At 41.4% G+C, this 15,530-nt stretch overlaps 1 protein-coding gene across 2 annotated transcripts in view; it reads right to left on the bottom strand.

Annotated features, from left to right (window-relative positions):
- The window catches only part of LOC311485489 (myocyte-specific enhancer factor 2A-like), a 40,104-nt gene extending 27,646 nt beyond the window's left edge, over positions 1–12,458 (bottom strand). For both annotated transcript variants that reach the window (XM_084540926.1, XM_084540928.1), the window contains exons 1-2: positions 12,001–12,458; positions 4,961–5,065 (exon numbers count right to left, since the gene is read on the bottom strand). The gene's annotated coding sequence lies outside the window, so the exon portion shown is untranslated. The remainder of the gene's footprint in view (positions 1–4,960; positions 5,066–12,000) is intronic.
- Positions 12,459–15,530: the final 3,072 nt, after the last annotated feature.

Below are 15,530 nucleotides of genomic sequence, written 5' to 3'. Positions count from 1 at the left end.
ATGTCAGGTCAGGAGCAAGGGAACTAAAGTGATGCTGTTGTCTGCTGCCAGACGTGGCAGGAGCACGCACTGTGATTAATTCATCACCGACAGTCAGACGAGCTAGCTCCTGCTATCAGGCGGCCTGACTATCGACGCTGGCCTCTGCTGTTTTGCAGGTCACAAAGCTAATGAGTTTTAGCCTGAAATGTAATAATTAAAGTCATCTCCTTCCACCAGCAGCAGCAGCCCGGACACTTAATGCCAGGCTGAAGGCTGGGCAGATTAGACGGCTTAAACTGTCATCTGCCATACCACCACGCTCCCCCGGTCGGTTAGCAAATAACACGCTGCGAAGCTCCGTTAAGTATAACTCGCCGTAAAGTTAAGAAAAGAGTTACGTTTGTCAAACCATGATGACAAGATAATGGAAAAACACGATAATAAATTTGTGAATTTCGCACTCAGAAGGCCGTTTGCTTCGGGGCCGCGTTTACTTACACCCTATTCTCCTGCGGGCCACGCGGTTATTCACAATCTCCCAGCCTAGTAAAAACTCCAAGACAGCAGTCTGCTCATTTAATTACTGGCCCACTGTGATGTCATTTCATTATTGTGTTGGTTTTATGGCAGTGGGCTAAGATTTTCCTGTCTCAACACAGAGACACTGATGTCATGCCTGCAAGAGATTGAAACACAAGCTGCCCCGTAAAATATAGCTGTGTTTCCCATACTCTCTGTTCCTTTATAAAAAAAAATAAAACACTAATTGCTCTCAAACTTAATGTTCAATCCTGACACAATATGTTTTTTTTTTTTTGGTGTCTGCCATTGTCATGTTTCCTGGCAAAGCTATCGGCTGGTGATCCTAGATTGAACTTGAGTGACAATGTATTGGTTTTTAAAATGTAATCTTGCAGCATGAACAGCGTGTCGTCTCAATTGTTGTTTTCTTTACAGTGAAATGCATCGCACGGCCTATGGACTGTTTGCACCAGCTAACACGCTGCAGTGCTAGAAGTTGCGATGCACGGTCAAACGAAAAGAAACGGTCACTTATTGCCGCACGCACTGAAGTGCCTTTGAACGGTGCTGCAACCACTTTGCTTAGGCAAAACAAAGAGACAAACTACATTATCAGCGACTATGAGTTTTTGAACGGAAATAAACAAATTGATTTGAATAGGCAAAGTGATTTGCACCTCTCATCTGAATTCACAACAGATTGGATTTGTTCCTGCGACTGGGACGCCAAACTGTATACGAAATTACACTGAAATAGTCAAAACTGGTGGGCAAACGGTAAATGAATCTACGGGGGACGTCACATTATTTAGATTAATCTACGTCATCAGTAAAAGAAAACGCTGAAATACTGTGGAGACACAGAGAGGGAAAACACTTTCTGACAAGCGTCAACTTTACTATTCTATTCCTTACGTTGTGCGTTTCTTGTGTTTGCTCATGTTTGTAGGGATACCGTGTCAACCCAATATCAAGCTTGCACTTGCAGCTCCAATGCTACCACACCCGATACAACCATGGCAACGTAATGTTGGCGCTGTCAGTTGGAGATAATATAGGACTGAGGGCATCACGCAGTGGTGTTAAAAGTGAAAAGCTGTTTGGCTCAGTGTCACATATTGTACATGAAAGCTGGCACAGGCTCACAACTGAAAATGTAGAGGAGCTTCCATCAAAAAGAACCCGGCCCTCGCTTTTCGGGAAAAGGTTTAGTCTTCTCAAACATTCAAGTCAAGTGTGGTGGCAGTACCATGTCTGATCTGACGATAAAACAGCATTTAGTCAGTGACCTGTATTGGATTGGTATTGGTTTTCAACATCAGAGAGCATCCAAACGTACTTGCACTAGGACTAACAAGAAGCGGTATCCGTGCATACCTATTTGTTTGTTTACCGCTTCAACATGAAACAGATTAATCGAGCTTTAGTTGTGCTCCACATTTTTCCACCCCCTGCATCGTCTCCTACGCCCACCCACCACCACGACTTGACAGCAGTGCTGAAGCTGACAGATGTGCAGTATAATATCAAAGCAATGTGAATGTAAAGCACTCTGCAGAAACACCAACACTGCGTGCACTCTCGGAGCCACATTACTCCACAGCTAAGACGCATCTGTAGCCTCAGCCCAATCTTTTGATCTGCTAAATTATATTATAATGAATTCTTTAACATTTTTGTTGTTTGCGCCTGCTCTCATTGAAATTCTGTGCTTTCAGCAAAGTAATAACTTCCTTTTAATGTTGTGAAGCGATGGTAAGTAGATCTGAGTTCTCCATCCTGAAGGACCTCAAGGCAGTCTCCTACCCCATCCCCCACCCCCTACACCCCCTACACCCCCTACACCTCTTACTCACACATGAATATTCCAACATTGCCATCGCTCTCCTTTAGAGATTAGTGGGTAAATAGTGGACTATTTTTAAGTTGGTATATGTACAGTACAAGTAGAGTTTAGCTGGATTCATTCCTTCCACTGGATTCCAAGTCCTTCCACAGATATTCAACTCGTCTCAATGCTATACAGGTGCACCTTGCAAATGGCACCTCACACAGGACAACTATGCAGAAAGGCTGCTACTACATTCATCATGCCAGTGTTTTAGGTGATGTGCGATTTCCAATTGCCGACATTATGAAGCTACTGTACTTTTTAAAATTCAGCTTGTGGAAGTTGCTGGTATTTCCTTGTCCTCAAATCAGCATGGAGTGAGGGTGTCTCCATGTGCTGCCAACATTAATGAAGTGCTGGCACCATTAAGAACAGTGTCTCTGAGCAACCCCAACCGCTTTCTGGTCTGAACCCAGTCCCAGCAAATCAACACCGAGTTTAATTAAGCCAAGCCGTGTTGCCATTGACCCGACGTTACAGTTTGAATTGGCAGAGGCGAGGGAAACCTATTTACTGTGCGCAACAAAAGCACATTTAAAAGATGGCAGGAAAGTAGATTGCAGGGACAATATTTGGAAATTGTTTTATTTGATTTCGATATTTATTGAGTGTAATTCCTGAGCTCTGCGGCATATTTAGCATCAAAGGTGCGGGTGTGTGGCCCTGTGGTCAGACGGCAGGCAGCTAGAGGTTTGGCTGATTTTGAATGACTGGCCTGATCACTGGGGTGACCCCGCAGGAAGAGTTCTCTAGTCCAAAAGATTAAGCACCCTTCCAGAAACCACAGCAAGAGGAAAGATGAGTAGAGAGTAGAGAGTAGAGAGTAGAGTAGAAGGTATAATTCAAAACATCATACGACTAAAATGATCCAAAAAACATGAGGAAATAACACCTGTGACGTTATGTAACACACATCTATGTTGCGTTGCAGACATTATGAGTTGCACAAGTGCAGATTTTTATGTGATTAAGGTTTAGTCGACGCCGACTAGTCGCTGATGACGTAGGGCACAGTAAGTAGCCCCTACGCTACTTACTGTGCCCTACAGATATGTATAGCCTGTATAAAAACAGGCTGCAACTCAGCACCATCGATAGCGTTTGTAAGATGGGATAGTGTGGCCGGGTTTAAAGAAAAATGCAGTAAAACTCTAAACAAATTGTTGATTTGCAGCCGTCTGTTACTGCAGGGCATTTGGTGAAGTTTTTAATCAAGTCGAGAGGATATGGACCATTCCTCTGCTAGCGTTAGTGGATGCTTTTTCAGATGAGTGTGCACTGAAGTAGTACATTTGTTGTATTTTAGGACTGGCTTACATTATTTTGCATGTCAGTGAAGTACTTCCACACACTGGATGAACTGCTGCTACTTTCCTGCAACGACCCACTCGGCTCTTCATCTGTCTGTTCAGAGGCGTCTAGGTTGTTAGCGTCAAGACCACAAACCGACTAGTCGACTAGTCTGTACAACACCCGGCAGACATACTCCTGCCTTTCGCAGATAACATGCCAACCACCTATCGTTATCACGTCATGTCTTGTAATACCACACTGTACCATGAGATGGCCGATAGACTAAATGTGACGTCCACCATGAGTGGAAGACAAAGTAGATGCAGTCAAAGAACGAAACAGTGAATGTGACGATGTCTGAGGCTCTCAGCAGTGTACCTCTAAAGAGACGGGATAGACAGGAGAGCCGGTCAGTCAGGTTTTTAATGCTGCATTTAAATGGAACTTGCGGTTACGACATGGTATGGCATGGAAGTCATTTACACAAAATGCTTGGCAGTCAAATGGTAACGTTGACTATATATGCAGATGGGCAACTGTTGAACAAGTGAGGACGAGTTGGTGCAAGAAATGCAAAGGCATAACAAAAAGATGAAGCGGTTATACGTTATAAACTAACCATTCATGTCCGTCATTTATCAATACATCAGCAAAAACATCACAACCCATGAACCCGGACCTTAGTGAAAATTTTCAGTTACAAAGTTGAGAAAACCATGAGAGAGATACGTTCATATAGTCCCAATTATGTTACACAAGCCCATTACAGCGAACCAAAACGCCCTCCTTCTCTGCTGCACCTCCACAAATTAAAGCATGTTAGGCTAAGACATCAGCAAGGTTACTGCTAAGCCATCCGATTTTATATATTCTTGTATTTATTGAGTAAGTACAACAGTGTTTAAACATAAATCCATCATAGCACAGGATGTCAAGAAGAAAGTTCTCAGGGCTATTTAACTGTGACGCCATGCGCATGAAAGTACGACAAAGCGAATCACTCCTTTAAATCTAAGCACACTGTTTTTAACCCGACATACAAATAGTTTTGGTGATCGATGAATATCAGATTCATTCATTTGGATTTTGGAAAAGCATTTTCAAAACAGCTAAACAAAACAGAGAGTGCACAAACATGAGCAGCAAACGATGCAAGCAAGCTGATTGTTAAGTATTTCAGCCAGATCAAAACTGGGGGATTAACAGACCAACACTGCTATCCCTAGATTCACAGCATGATCATTGCTAAAAGATGAAGGTATCCAATATTACCTGGAAGTGTTTGAACCGCTGGAAGTAGAAGAAGGTCTTCAGCCTCTAACTTGGATTGAAGATGCAGAAGAGATGATACAGATTCTTTCTCTTAGCTATAAGAGTCTGAAAGACAAGAAATGGGAGTGTCAGTATCTTCATGCCTTACTGGTTATCAAGGAAAATAGTAAAAACGGCTGGAGAGATTGGAGTTTGATTGAATTTAGCTTTAACTGAAAACAATGCTGCTTTTCTCCTCATACGGGACAAAACTCTCACAGACACATGAAAGCAACTATAATTTGTGTATAATCAAATCACTGATGAAAGAGGCATTTTCTATACAGTTTGTAAATACTTTTAACAAGATTTAGGTGTAGTAGACAGAACTAAAATTAATCGATGCAGCTCCACAGCCCCATCAGTCCAAATGTTGCCAGACTGGAAACAATCCCACAACAAGCGTCTGCAGCACAAAGCGTCAGCAAAACCTAGATCTTTTCCGCTGTTTATGATGAAGCATGATTAAGGTTTAGCCAGTCATCGCCACAGTCATCACCACATTTCTTATTCAAAGCGAATAAGAAATGCATTAGTCCACAGTGGAGGAGCCTGCATAAGTTAGGGCCCGCTACGGCAGGTTGTGTAATTGACCAGAAAAAAACGTAAGTCAGTCAGTCAGTCAGTCACAGTGAACTCAAAATAGCCTCTCAATAAAACACACACACACACACACACACACACACACATATATATATACAGTGCAGCCTCTATTTCTTCAGTGTGTGGTGCAAAAAGAGAAGCCTGTCCTTCAGAAGTGTTGCTATTTCTGTTGACCACAAGGCTCCAAATATTCTATCATTAGAGAAACTGGGATGGAAAGGAAATACCACTGGTGAACACATGGACTCCATACAGACAACACAAAGGAACCTAACTGACAGGGTGGACACGTGTCCACTAGAAGATTAAAAAAGTGGCATAATTTCATGCTTCTTGTAAGATATCCTCTGCATTTTCCACTCTTTATCAGTGACTGACTCAGTATTTATCTAACCTATGTATGATTCAACAAGACCTTTACATGTACTGTTATGATCAGGCAACGTAGAACGTTTGAGCTTATTATATTAGCTTGAAAAGAAAGATATTAGTTTTCTATGGAAACCTGTGTGTAGTGAGCTGGAGGAGCAAACACCACAATGAGAGCATAACCAAGCAGCACACTGCTAGATTAAAAGCTTGGAGATGCAGAGCAACTGATGGCAGACAGATGCTGGCTTAAAAACTGCAGCTTGCATAAACTGTAGTTATGCTCAAAAAGTGCTTTTTTCCCCTCCCCAAATAAATTATGGTCTGAAAAGTTAATTTCGCCTCTTTCATTTCTGTCATCTGACATATTGGGCTGTTTATAGCAAGGTTGGCACATTTACCTTGGCTGGAAACTGGTTCAAGCCTTTCTGGGTGGCAATGCAAATAAAGTCCTGTTACAACCACAGCGATGAGCTACCAGTATCACGCATTTAATACACACATAATGGAGACTGTTTTCTAAGTAAATGGTATTTTAATATATTAATATATTTTAAATACGTATCATTTTGCATCAGTCCTTCATGAAGCAGCGCTTTCAGAGCTTTTTTTTTTTGGCAGGTACTAAAACCTGCTTTAGATTCAAATAAATTACCCTTAAACTTGCTTGACCATTTAAAGGGGAACTACCGTTTTTTACAACCTGGACCTTATTTCTGGCATAAAATACGATCGTTTACTCACCCATATAAACTCCACCGTTTGTTGTCATTTGTAGTCATTCGGATGGTATTTACATCGGCGTATATCCATATAGTGGGAGTGACTGGGGCACCGAAACGCAGCGTCTAAATAACGCATTATCTGCCATGAAACTCGTTCATTTCACCAATATTTTGTTATGATACACTAGTGCTACTCCCCGTTGAGTCCGGAGTTACCTGTTATCTATTCGCGGACATGCAGCAGTTTGTTGTTCTTGGCCAGCTGCTCCTCTCTCTGCCTCTGCATCCTCCTTTCAAAGAGCTCCTCATCCGTACACTCTGGCTCAAAACGGTAAAGACGTCCATCATAAACAAAGTCGTTGTCCACAACCTCAATATTCAGCCATGAAAATATTCAGCCATGTTGCAAAAAACTAGCAGTAGCAAAGTACAGGTAAACAAGCCGCGCGGGGTGCGCACGGTGCTCAGAGATGCCATCATCCAGGTCAGAAGTTAGTAGGTCAATCTACAGACCCCAGATGATGATAACAGGTAACTCCGGACTCAGCAGGGAATAGCACTAGTGTATCATAACAAAATATTGGTGAAATGAACGAGTTTCGCGGCAGATAATACACTACTTAGAGCATTTCGGTGCCCCAGTCAATCCCACTATATGGATATACGCGGATGTAAATATCGTCCGAATGACTCCAAATAACACCAAAGTTACATGGGTGAGTAAACGATCATATTTTATGGCAGAAATAAGGTCCAGGTTGTAAAAAACTGTAGTTCCCCTTTTAAGTTTTGCACTTGAGGTTTAGGAGCCTGTGTGGAAAGTTTCCAACAGCAGCCCTGTCGTCAGTCTCCTGAAGAAACATCAAACTTCCCCTGTTTCATTTTTTTTCAGTCAAAATATCCATATCTGTATGTTTTATCTCCACATATTCACAATTCTACTCATAGCTTTTACAAAGCCAGTGCATTTTAACAGAAACTATGATCAAGGGCTGGGTTCCTTTGTGTGACAGCATTTTCTAAATGGGCCGACGTAAGGGCGATTATATTCCTTTAAATGCAAACAGTACAAACATATGTCTTAATCAGATTTACGGTAATCAGAACATCGTGTGCACTATGCATCGCATTAGTGCAATGAGACACAAACCTAAATAAAATCCATTATATGTTCAAACGGATAACATATGACGTAGTTTTAATAACACTGTACCTCCAATTGAAGTTGTGATTTAATAAAGTATATAAGTTTAATGCCCTCCTTTGTTACCTCCAGAATTACAACTACACCGTAATCCAGATAACCTATACGGAGGAAACAAACAAGCTGAAGGAACGACGCAGACAGAATTATTTAAGTTGAGACGATGCAAACAGCATGGCATAGTCATGTGTCTGGATACCTAAAGGAATGCAAGTTTTTTGGCTCTGTTTTTGGTCTCCACCAACTCCTGAGATAAGTGTTTGTCTCTTTAGCAGCTAATTACTCTACTATGGACACCAGTTGCTTAGCAGGTGGTTTACATTAAGTTTTAGGAGAATCTTTGTGAGAAACAATTGCCTCTACAGACTACACTGTTGAACCACAACAGTTAAGGTCCAGATGATAAAACACTTCAAAGAGTTTACGGCCACGCTAGCGGCTGTGCGAGACTGTCTACAAACACTTTAGAAACCCAGGAGTCTTATTGCTACTCACACGATGAAAATTAAAATACTGTATATCTACTAAAGAGTAAAAAAGTATCCAGGGTATCTTGGTAAGAGATAACTGACTGAAGATGGGGGAGTTCTTTCATCCCATATGCTCCCTGTGGTCTCAGCAGTCTGACAGGGTGACATGTAACTATGACCTGATTACCTGTTCCCTGAAGCCTGTAATCACTAAAGCCAGCAGACAGGCACTGTCGGTCTGCTGACAGGGAGGATAATTGAAGCTGATGGTACATGCTGCATGCCCCTCTAATGAAATATGAAAACAAAGAGCAAGGATGAGGCAGCAGGGATAAGGACGAATGCCTGAATTACAGAGGCAATATTTTCTCTCTATTGACCATGTACTGAGCCTATTGATAATTTTACCCACCGATTGTGCATTTATAATATTGGTGAAAGTGGAGCAATGTTCTGTGGTTTAGACTCTTGCAAGCCCACACAAAAAACTTTTTATTTTTTTTTTACCATTTACATCAGGTGTTCCCCTTACTCGCGTTCATCAAAGACAAAATGTTGTAATATTAGATTAGTGATTAAATGCTAATGCACTGCTCAGCGCCACCACAGTTACAGGGAAGACTATTAAAAAAATTTTTTTTTAACTAGAATCAGTGATGTCACCCACAACGTCCTGAAGGGACTTTTAAACCTTGTCTGTGGGCAATGTGGGAACACGTGGGCAGACTCAGCAGGGGAAGCACTAATGCATACTGTATGCGCTGTGGGCTGGAGGCGAACCCAGAAGCTAGAAAACTTTTCTTGGCTCACGCGCCAGGCAAGCAAGTTGGTGCCATGCAGTATTAATACCTCTTAGAGGATGAAACAATCTGGTCTTCATTTGTCCAACAGGGAAATTATTCTTTATTCATGTTAGTACTAACCCAATACACAAAATAAGATAAGGTAAGATAAGATGAGGTGAGATAATATCAGATGAGATAATATATATAGTGTATATGCTGTGTCATACTACTTCATGTACAGTTCTTATATATAGATATATATAGTACCCAAATAATCATATTCTAATTTTAATTTTTAATATTTGTACTATTTTTGCTGGTGAATGAAAGGAACCAATCGTGAATCTTGAATGTCAGACAGCAAAATCTGTCGGAAAAATCCTTTTTTCTAAAACATTAGCTAGTGTTACTTTTGTGTAACATACATTACCTAGGCCCTATAAGACTTAAAGAGATTTCTCTACGTTTACTCTGCTTTAAAGTGTCATTGATTTTATTACAAGCACCTAGCCATTTGAATTGGAGTTCGATTACAGTAATATTATCATTTATAAAACTATGAAATGTAAAAAAGAAGGTGAACTTGAACATGTGCCAGTGTCTGATGAGGCATAAAGGCACATTGTGGGTTCACACTATTTTTTTTCAAAGCATGACCTTATGCATTTTGAAAGCATTATTGGTCAGTGGCTCCTCAAACACATCACACTCCTCAAAGTGCATCACAAAGGTCAGCAGGTGTTGAAGTGAGGCATCAGCAGCGGTGAGTTACACAAATCTTGTGGGTCATCTTTGAATCTACGATCTTAACAGGGACTGTCGCTGTGGTTGGTTTCACATTGCCTACATTACATTGGTTGGACAAAGTGAGTCATTTGAGGACACCACCTATTTCCATCATGTAGCAAATGGCCTTTGTAATCACTTTTTTTTTTTTTTGTATTGACTACACAATGAAATGATCAATGATGAAAAGACTCCAAGTATTGATTGATAATATAAGTTAATTGTTTGGATTTTCAAGGCAAATTGTGTCCCTTTAAATTACACCCCAGGTAGAGTGAGAAGTGTCCTATTACTTCAGATTGTCAAACTGACACTGACAGATCCTACACTCACTTATGGTTATAGTGTTCATCATTTGTTTCAGATCATTTTGGAGCCATGTGGTTTTTGGTACTATTGAACTGTATTGTGCAGACACGTGTTTTTATTATTTTGACAACCCCATGTTAGCCAGTGGGCTAAGCTGCACAGCAGAAACACTTTTAAGAATATACACCAAATGCACAACATTATGACCACCTTCCTAATACTGTGTAGGTCTCCCTTGTGCCTCCAAAATAGTCCTGACTCGTCAGAGAATGGACATGGGTCTTCTGAGGGTGTCCTGTGGTGTCTGGCAACATAATGCTGTTAGTGGGGGCCTTTGGGTCCAATGGGTTGAAGGGAGGGGCCTCTGTCGATCATCCCACAGATACTTGATCGGTTTGGGATCTAGTGAATTCGGAGGCCAGGTCAACAACTTGTGCTGTTTTTCATGTTTTTTTTTGTTTGTTTTTTTGTTCTTTTTAGTTGTTCCTAAACCATTTTGCATGTGTGTGTTAGCTGGGGCTGGCTGCTGTAATCAAGGAGTGGCACTGCTATGGGGTGGAGGTGCCTGGTCTGGTCTAGGTGGGTGCTGTACATGTCTAAGTAACATCCACACGAATACCAGGTCCAAAGGTTTCCCAGCAGAACACTGTATTGTCACAAGATGTTATTTACTTCCCCTGTCATTGGTTATATTGTTATGCCAGAAGGGTGTATTTATTCTTTTTTTTTAAAGTGTTTTATTCTGGATTTCATTTCAGCTCAATTAACCCAATGTCACTGAATAGGTAAAACAGTTGAATCGCCACGTTTCTAATGTTGTCTCAACATAAACTGAACATCAACAACAACCGTGAAGCCTAGATTTAGTGTTGCAGGGTTGTTGTATTAAGAGGCATTTGTGTACCTGATGAACTAGCCACTATATCTCCTCCACTGCAGGGCATGGAGCATGGTGTTCGCGGTGTCACTTAACACTTAACTACTGCCTCAATGAGGGATTTCCTCCAACATCTCAAGAGTACACACACTGAGCATGCCTGGCATTTTTGAAGTGACTGTGAACATGTTGGCATAAACCTCATAACAGACTGTGTTCATTAACTAGTTGTGGTGGTCCAATAAACGACTTACAGTTATCTCCATGTATTTATTGCTATGAGGTCACTGCTAAGGGGCTGTAACATTTCTCTAGCCTACTAGGAAAAAAACCATAATACTTTATGGCTCCAGCTTAACCACGGCTGCTGCTGCTGGTGTCCCTTTTAAAACAGAGGTAGAAATAACACACTTTAATTTTGAATATATATTCAGAAAGGCAGGAGTAAAAGTAAGGTTGACTCAAAAAGACGAGGTGAAACTATACAGCCAACTAGCTCCACACACACACACACACACACACACGCTAATGTTTTGAAGAAGTTTTATAAAGACACTTCAGGTTATCACAGCGTGCTCACAACACGTACTACTAACATGCAACCACACTAAGCCACGAAACACACACACAAAAAAATAAAAAAATAAAAAACCTAATGACCGTCGCCAGGCGGTGGGTAAATATACACTTGAAGTCAGCCGGACAGAGCAGCCGCTGTCAGTGTTTAGGGTGTCTCTTTAGGAGACGCGTTCAAAGACAGCAAGAATATCACCAACACTGGATGAAGTGTAGCGGCTGCCCTCCCTCCCCGAGGACAGCCAGCAAACAGACCCCGACACATAAATAAAGACAGGACGTGTTTGCTCCACTTACCCCCGCCGCTAGCCCCGCCGGCGCTTCAGCAAACTCGGGCTTTTTAATCAAAGTGTCTCCGGCACAAAGACGCAGACAGATCCTCGTCCGCTATATTTGGGAAACTGACAAACTCAGAGCGGACGGAGAGAGGTTTAGCTCCTCCCACTGGAGTGTGTGTGTGTGTGTGTGAGTGTGTGAATCATCATGCGCACAGTAATGGGTCTGGCAGTGTGTCCTGTGTGTGTATGTTTCTGTAACTGTGTGCAGGTCCTTCCTCCAGGTTGTAAGCATGACTTTACCCGCATGTTTCTGCATGTGTGTGTGTGTGTGTGTGTGAGCAACATATAAGAGACTAAAGTCCAACGTTTCAGGTGAAAGTACAGGCTGCAGCTGCATGGTGTGTTCATGCTTGGATTTCTGAAGAGACCTGTCAGGCTCAGGGGCACAAAAGCATCAGGGCACCCCCACACACACTCTTCAACCTCTTCAACTTCTTCAAGCCACAGCATTTCACTGGAAGAGCATAAAAGGATGCATAAAGAAACGAGACATAGACCAAAATAGACTATAAAGATGCGCAAAACTACCACAAAGGGACGCAAAAAATGGCGAGGAAGACAACCACGCGGCCAGATACCAACAAGACGACCATTGAAAGGGGCCAAGCAAAACACAGACAAACATCTCCAAAGAGATGCAAAACTACAGATGCAAAGCAACTGTGATAAGGGATAAAATATGCAGCAAGAGATAGATAAATGACACAACACGACCACAAAGTCACAAAACAGGAAAACTGGAAAGAGTTCAACAATACGCACACACCTGCAAAAGTAATCGTATAGTAATGTGGCTGCTGATGAACTTCAGAGCCAGTCTCACCTGCATTTGTGTTTTTGTCATTGACCAGTATATCAGTATATATTAAACAGACATGGTTAGTAGTTTTTACACATTTACTGTAGCGTATGATAATTATAATGAGGTAGATTTAAGCCAACGTTTCAGCTAAGATGAAAAAAAATAATAATTCAGCCAATTAATTGGGTAGAACTGACCCCGCATTGCAGTTAAATGCGACCCAGTACTATTTGGGCTAAATATTTAACCAGTTTTGCTCGGTCAAAATAACCCAGCAAATAGTTGGTCCAATATTTACCCTGGAGCTGGGTCAAAAACTACCCATACTGGGTTGTTTTGACCCTGCATTTTTTTAGGGTGCAGAGTGGCAAAGGGAACACAAAGAGACATAAAACAATAAAAAAAGAGAAGAAAAAAGAAAATGTGTCTCATAGAGATAGAAACCTAAGCAAAGACATTAAAAAGAGAAATAAAATGACTAACAAGAGATTAAAAAAAGTGACAACAGAACATTTTTATATAGTGACAATAAAGTTGATACCATTTTGCATCTTTTTCCGTTTAGGCGTCCTTGGTCGGGGGTGTCCTGTGCCCAGCACCCATTATTTCATCAGTGGGTGTGGTGACAACAGCACCTGGGATGTGATCGTATAAAAAGCAGGGAACATCACATTACCGAAACATCAATAGCAAACCTTTTAGATGGTGGATAAAGCACACCATGTGAGTTGCCTTCCTCCCAAACACAGGCCCAGCACAATAACTGATCCATTGATATTTTATTTAGCTTTCGCCTAAAGGAGGAAGAGGAAAGCTTGTGACTGTGAGGTCACAGGTTCAGCTTCCTGAAGCAGCTGAGGAGATCTGCCCGCAGTGGACCATGCTGCCGTTACATTCTTCCCTCTGCGGCGCTGCTAATGTGAGCAGTCATTGAAAGCCTGGCTGTTCCAGCGGCTCTGTCTGGAGACCGCAAGAAAACATAATTATTAGTTAAAGATGTAAACAGAAACACTCAAACGGCAAATCACGTCTCACGTATCTACGCAAAAGGATAAACACAACGAAAGGCGCGTGTTTAAAATGTTGTACACATATTACAATGCCTTCCTTTCTCCTAGCTGTTGTTCCAAAGGTCAGAGGTCAAATCCAGTGACAATAAAGCAGGTCTGCCTAAGAGACACATGAATGAACAGGACTTTTTGCTGAGCTTGGTTATTTGCAATCTGCGTAGATGTAATGATCAAATTTCTGGCGAGGAGATACAGTGGTTCTTCGCACCTCCCACCGTGTTTGTGTAAGAGCTGAACTGATGGTTGTGGAATGAGAAAAGAGAAGTTTGTGAGGGTACAACATATGAATGTGCCTCGAAGCCCAGCTTTCAAATTAGATAAACATCTAGTTAACAACTCTTGCCTTGCAACAGATTATTACAACTATGTTCGGTTGGTGTAAATACACCCTTAATGTAGCGTATCTCCTAAATACAACAAGTAACAACAAAGGGAGTTCTAGTATTTTAATCGTGCGTCATTGATTTAAAAGATAAGTTCTAATATTATGCATAATTAGCAAATCAAAGGAGAAGGTTCATTTTACATTTGAAGCTACTTTTAAAACACAACAGGTAAAATAAAATATGTCCTTGTTTTCTTAGAGAGCATACATCAGATACCATGAAAAGTAACCGTATGCTGGATTGGTAGCCTGTGGTGCCATCATGTGTCCGTGGGCCACATGACAACTGAAACACTACTATGAACGTAGGCTTAAGTTACCTTGTTAATGTTGCTAGAAGGGAGTTTTATTGAAAAAAAAAAATAAATAAATATTTGGTGTGTGTATGTGGTGGCAGACTGAATCCTGACCCGCTACAGCTGGACCTGCTGGATCCTGGTCCTGGGTTTTGTTGGTTCTGGATAAAAGGGGAACTGTATAATTTGGAGTCTGACTCAGACGGAGCATGTTTTAAGATCAGATCTAAAAACAAATACCGTTCGATAATAGTTTCTGTAATATTCACAGAGAGGGTGTTGGAATCGTTTGGGGCGAGAAATAACATGACTAACATATTGTTTTTTTGGAACCGTTTTCATTTTGTGTGACTCCTTTGTTTTTGCACCTGTTTTTATGGCTGTCATTTGTTTAAAACCCACCCTCTTTTCTTTTTCTTCTACTTTTTTCCCCCTTTTCAGTAACAATCTGTGTGAACGGCTTAAACTCGGCAACAAACTGAAATATAAAGCACCTTTTTTTTTTTCCCGTGACTCATTCGATCAGCGCCCAACGTGCTTTTTTAAAAAAAAGAGAGCCCTCCCTTTATATACATCTTAATGTGTGGAGATTATATATCTTGTCATATGCAGCACATTGCACAGCACCCATGGTTTGTATGAGGAGTATGTGAGAGGATGGAGAGCGGAGCGATAGAGGAGGGATTGAGAGAGGCTGGGGATGAGCCCCCACCAATAAAATACAATAGCCACAGCTGAAGGGAGTACCGTGCCTTAACATGATTTCACAGCAGAAAACCCTTCTTTCTCGTAAGACACTGGCTGGATTAGTTGCCCGTAGTATATGTGTGAAATTCTCAGAATTTCCTCAGGGTTTTACAGAAGAAGTGGTAACAGAGTGGTAGATAAAGCCCTGTAGACTGAAAAAATAAACTATGTCCAACTTTAAGATCTAAT

This window comes from Chelon labrosus (genome assembly GCF_963514085.1).
Source record: "Chelon labrosus genome assembly, chromosome: 3".
Lineage (NCBI taxonomy): Eukaryota > Metazoa > Chordata > Actinopteri > Mugiliformes > Mugilidae > Chelon > Chelon labrosus.
Note: the sequence above shows the minus strand (reverse complement) of the source record. Positions and strands in the feature narration are given on the sequence as shown.